Source organism: Prionailurus bengalensis, chromosome B1 (assembly GCF_016509475.1).
Source record: "Prionailurus bengalensis isolate Pbe53 chromosome B1, Fcat_Pben_1.1_paternal_pri, whole genome shotgun sequence".
Classification (NCBI taxonomy): domain Eukaryota; kingdom Metazoa; phylum Chordata; class Mammalia; order Carnivora; family Felidae; genus Prionailurus; species Prionailurus bengalensis.
In genome coordinates, this window is record NC_057344.1 from 84,012,825 (window position 1) to 84,018,568 (window position 5,744).

Below are 5,744 nucleotides of genomic sequence, written 5' to 3' on the forward strand. Positions count from 1 at the left end.
AAAATGTTTACATTTGAGAGAGGGGGAGGGGAGGAGAGGCGGTATGCAAGCAGGGGAGGGGCAGAGAGAGACAGAGACAGAGACAGAATATGAAGCAGGCTTCAGGCTCTGAGCTGTCAGCACAGAGCCTGACATGGGTTTGAACTCATGAACCGTGAGTTGAAGTTGGACACTCAACCAACCGAGCCACCTAGGTGCCCTGATATTGTATAAAATGTTTTAAACTACTAGCTCTTGATGTTTTCTATCTTGTATCCTACTAATTACTCTATTCAATTTTATCATTTTTGCACACAGAGGGTGGCCCATGCTATCTTTTAAATCATCACTGTTTTCTAAGTAGAAATTGAAAGAAGAGCTAAGAGCTAAGAGCTAAGAACTAAGAACTAAGAACTAAGAGCAGACTAAAAGCTAGAGGCTCTCAGCTTTAATAGGAAGAGCAAGTTGTTATCTTAGCCTGCACTTTCAAGATACCTTCCATAAAATGAAATAATTAGCTCAAAGAAATATTTGCATCCTCATGTTCAATGCAGCATTATATGCAATAGTCAGAGCATGGAATCAACTAAAGTATCAGTGTGGTATGTCTATATGTGTGTCTGTGTGTATTGTGTGCATCTATGTCTATATCATCTATATATATCTGTATCTATATTCCATTGTATGTGTATATAAAAAAAGTGCTCATTTCAACAGCATATATACTAAAATTGGAATGATACAGAGAAGATTAGCATGGCCTCTGTGCAAGGATGACATAAAAAAGAAGGAAATCTTGCATTTTGTGACAACATGGATGAACCTGGAGGACATGATGCTAATGAAATAAGCCACACTCAGAAAGGCAAATACTGTATCATCTCACATGTGGAATCTAAAAAAGCCAAACTCAAAAACAGTAGAATGATGTTTGCCAGGGCCTGAGAGTGTGGGAAATGGAGAGATGGTAGTCAAAGAGTACACACTTTCCATTATAAGATGAATAAGTTCTGGGAATCTAATGTAGAACATGGTTTTATGCATACATAAAAATTGCTAATAGAGTAGATCTTAAATGTTATCACCAAAAAAAGGTAAGTATATGAGATGATGGAGGTGTTAACTAACCTGATTGTGGTCCCTGTTTTACAGTATATACATGTATCAAATCATCACGATGTACAACTTAATTTATTAAAGTGGAATGAACAATGCGGGATTATTTCTCTCTCAAGACAAGTGAAGTGGTAAAGTGATTCCAGGATTGCTTTAGGAACTGTAGTTTCAGACCTCTGGGGAGTCTTTTCTTTGATTTTGTTGACCTTCCCTCATTCTCACAATGTGGCTGCCACTATACCGAATATGACATTTTTTCAGCAGGCCTCAAATTAAAGAAAAAAGAGGTAAATGTCTTTGTATATGTTTTTTCTCTTTTTATCAGTAAATTTTTTTTCAGATATATTGCCACTGGAAATGAATAGGTCAAATGTCTACTAAATATTCTCTGGCAAAGGGAAGGTAGATTGCAATGATTTCCATGAACCAATCATGATTTATTTCCTAGGGTTTGGCCCATTACTGCTTGAAACCTGAATCAAAATAGGGTCCTGTTCAAAAAAGGGTAATGTGTTCTAGGTAGACATTCAAGTGTTGGCCTCAAGCGCTAAGAGGCAACACTTAATTAACTTTGCTGGGGGGGATAGAACCATCTGTGAATATATACTGTTTCATTTCTATATTCTCATATCTGAGAGTCACCAGCTTGAAGCAATGGTTCTCTTGTCTCCAACAGGTCTTCATTCATCTGTATGTTGATGAGTCCCACCCCATTTCTCCAGCCAAACTTCCTGATTTCCAGATCCATAAATATCTAATTGTCTAATCCATAATTATATTTTCACTTGGATGTCTCATAATTATGAAGAATTCAACAGATCCATAGCTCAACTTGTGACCTTGTATATCAGCGTTGAGGCCTCTCTCCTTGGCTTGCAGACTGCCACCTTCTTGCTGTGTCCTCCTATGGTGGACATCTGTATGCACACATCCTTGATGTCTCTCTGTGTGTCTGTATTTCTCTTGTAAGAACACCAGATTAGATTAGGACCTATACTAACAGCCTCATTTTAATGTAATCACCCCTTTGTAAGGCCCTATGTCCAAATGTAGTCAGATACTGAGGTAATGGGGGTTAAAGTTTCAACAGAGTTGAAGAGAACACAGTTTAGCCCATAACACCATCCAGCTTCTAGTTTCTTAATTTTGGCTATTATCATCTCTTGCCTAGATTACTGCAACAACCTCTTTTCTTTGTCAGTTGTTTTCCTTGTTCTCCAGGTAGAGTGTTCTTTATCATGACATCTCATGTTTATTTTTTTAAATTTTTTTTAACGTTTATTTATTATTGAGAGACAGAGAGAGACAGAGCATGAACAGGGGAGGGGCAGAGAGAGGAGGAGACACAGAATCCGAAACAGGTTCCAGGCTCTGAGTTGTTAGTACAGAGCCCGACGCGGGGCTTGAACCCACAAACCGCAAGATCATGACCTGAGCCGCAGTCGGATGCTTAACCAACTGAGCCACCCAGGCGCCCCTGACATCTCATGTTTAAATACCCTCAATATTTTGCTACTTTAACCTGGTGTACAAGGCCCTTTGTTATCTGTCTCTGGTCAACCTTTCCATCTTTATTTCTGTACAATTTTTCCTCCAGCATGTTCTTCATTAAATTTATTTTCTGGCTATATGGATCGTTCAGATTCTCAAAGTGACTTGCTCGACAGACTTTGGGCCCTCAGATACTCACTTTGTAACTTATTTCCAGTGTGGAATAATTTGCTGTCTTTTACTTTCTCCATTACCTTGTGTCATCACAACTATGCAAACACCTTTAATCACTAATGGGCATTTAAGAAATCTCATGCATAATACCAAGGAGGAAATACTAAGAGAGACTCTCAACATTAAAGAAAAAATTATCTGGGGCACCTGGGTGGCTCAGTCGGTAAGCGTCTGACTTCAGTTCAGGTCATGATCTCACGGTCTGTGAGTTCAAGCCCCGCATCGGGCTCTGTGCTGACAGCTCAGAGCCTGGAGCCTGCTTCGGATTCTGTGTCTCCCTCTCTCTCTGCTCCTCCCCCACTCACACTCTGTCTCTCTCTCAAAAATAAATAAACATTAAAACAATTTTTTTTTAATCTTAAAAAAATTATTTGTTTTTTCAATTTCAGTATAATTAACATATAGTGGTATATTAGTTTTAGGTGTACAATATAGTGATTCAACAATTCTGTACATCATTCAGTGCTCAACACAATAAGTGTCTTAATCCCTTTCACCTATTTCACCCTTTCCCCCACCCACCACCCCTCTGGTAACCACTAGTTCGCTTTCTATATTTAAGGGTCTGTTTTTTCGTTTGTCTCTTTTTTTGGTTGTTTGTTTTGTTTCTTAAATTACACGTATGAGTGAAATCATGTGCTAATTGTATTTCTCTGACTGACTTACTTCACTTAGTATTATATTCTCTAGATCTGTCCATGTGGCAAATGACAATATTTTATTCTTTTTTATGGCTAATATTTTGTTGTATATAGGTACTTCATATTCTTTATCCATTCATCTTGATGGAGTTGGGTCGCTTTCATATCTTGCTATTGTAAATATTGCTGAAATAAATACAGGGGTGCATATGTCTTTTCAGATTAGTGTTTTTATAATCTTTGGGTAAATACCCAGTAGTGGAAGTACTGACAAATATGTACTTAATGTACATAATGTATTTAATTTTTTGAGGAAGCTTCATACTGTTTTCCATAGTAGTCCCACCATTTTGCATTCCCACCAACAGCACATGAGGGTTCCTTTTTCTCCACATCCTTTGCTGTTTCTTATGTTTTTGGTTTTAGCCCTTCTGACAGGTAAGAGGTGATATCTCATTGTGGTTTCATTTGCATTCAGAGACTCCCAGAATTTAACATCTAGGTAATTAATACTAGTTCCTACAAATATAAATATCATATTACTAACATCCGATGGTATTTTCAGGGTCATATGCCAGCTAATGTGACAAAAGTAATTAATGTTTTGCCTTTAGAAATTAAAACACTAAGAGATCTATGGAAGTCAGTGGATCTCTTCCTTTTCCTTTAGAGATCTGCATACAAATGTCAGTCATATCTTGAAAATATAATACTGCAATTTCTAGTGATCCAATTGTCATTGTATCACCATTCTCTTAAGTTGATGTCATTAGGATCAGAGAGGAAGCATGATTTGTTAAAGCAACTCTTTTATCAGCCTTGTAAATAAGCACTGGAACTTTATAGTTGACTGAGAATCTTTACCTGCTCTACTGCCTTCCATGGAGATACATTGGCCATAAAAGGAACGAAACCAGTAGTTGTTTGTTTGCCTGGTATAAATTATTACTCACTTTTGGGAGAAAGGAGATAGCTGTTTCTAAGGTTTCTATGTGTACATTCAACCTAAAAGGCATCATATTTTCTTACTGATTTTTAAGGGCATGTGAAAAGAATGCACCCCACTCTTTTTTGATTTTTAATTATGCAGCAACATCTTACATAAGTCAAAGAATCACTTCACTTTCATATAAATTACATGCTTTTTCAATTGTACTCAGAATGATCTTTATACAGTCTAAATTTATTGTACTCCTCTTAGAGATGGTATATGTACTTCTAGGGATTTAAATGATGAAAATAATCCAAAAGAGGAAAAGATTTTATGCACAAATGGGTTCATTGAATCATTATTTCCAATTTGAATGATTGACAAATTAGAAGAACAAGAATATTTAATAGTAGGATAAAAATTTAATACTATTTAATAATGGGACAAGAATTAATTACACTTCGATAATAAAATGCAAAAATATTTATGAAGAAGTTGGTGTACAAAGGGAATAGTCTTTGTTATCATGAAAAAAGCAGGAGGGCACCTGGATGGCTCAGTGAGTTAAGCATCTGACTCTTGATTTTGGTTTAGGTCATGATCTCAGGGTTCCTGAGATGAAGCCCCATGTCGGGCTCTGCACTGATGGTGTGGAGCGAGCTTGGGATTCTCTCTCTCTCTCTCTCTCTCTCTTTCTTTGCCCCTCCCCTACTCACTTTCTCTCTCAAAATAAACAAACAAAAAGCAGGAAACAAACTTCCACTTACAATAGATTAGATTAATTGTTAAAACACACCCTGTATATACTGAGCAAAGGTGGGAGGAGTTAAAACTGAGTATCTCTAGACTATAGAATTATAAAGGATCATTATTTTTTGTGTTTTTATCTATTTTCTAACTTCTGTATATTTGTTATATACTTTTTTTTTTTTTTATTTTAAGAGAGAGAGCGAGCATGAGTGGGGGAGGGGAGCAGAGGGATAAGGAGAGAATTCTAGGCAGGCTTCATGCTCAGCACAGAGCCCCACTTGTGGCTCAATCCCACAATGCTGGGATCATAACCTGAACTGGAATCAAGAGTTGGAGCCTCAACTGAGTAACGCAGGTGCCCCTGTTATGTACTATTTTTATAATCCATCAACATTTATTTTAAAAATTACATTTGAGTAATAATAGCATGGAAAATTTTATATATTAATTTTTGTAAGTAGAATGCAAAGCATTAATTGTATTATGATTTCAGTTATGTTTAACAGTGAAGGTAATTGAAGATAAGTATCAAAAGTAACTGCTTCCTTTTTTTTTCTATTTAAACAAGTTTTTTTTTTTTAAGTGTTTAAATTCCAGTTAGT

The 5,744-nt window shown here is 36.5% G+C and overlaps 1 non-coding gene across 1 annotated transcript; it reads left to right on the forward strand.

The window, feature by feature from the left end:
• Positions 1-680: 680 nt before the first annotated feature.
• Positions 681-787, forward strand: LOC122479200. The gene has a single exon (XR_006296267.1). It is a non-coding gene; the product is annotated as a U6 spliceosomal RNA (small nuclear RNA).
• Positions 788-5,744: the final 4,957 nt, after the last annotated feature.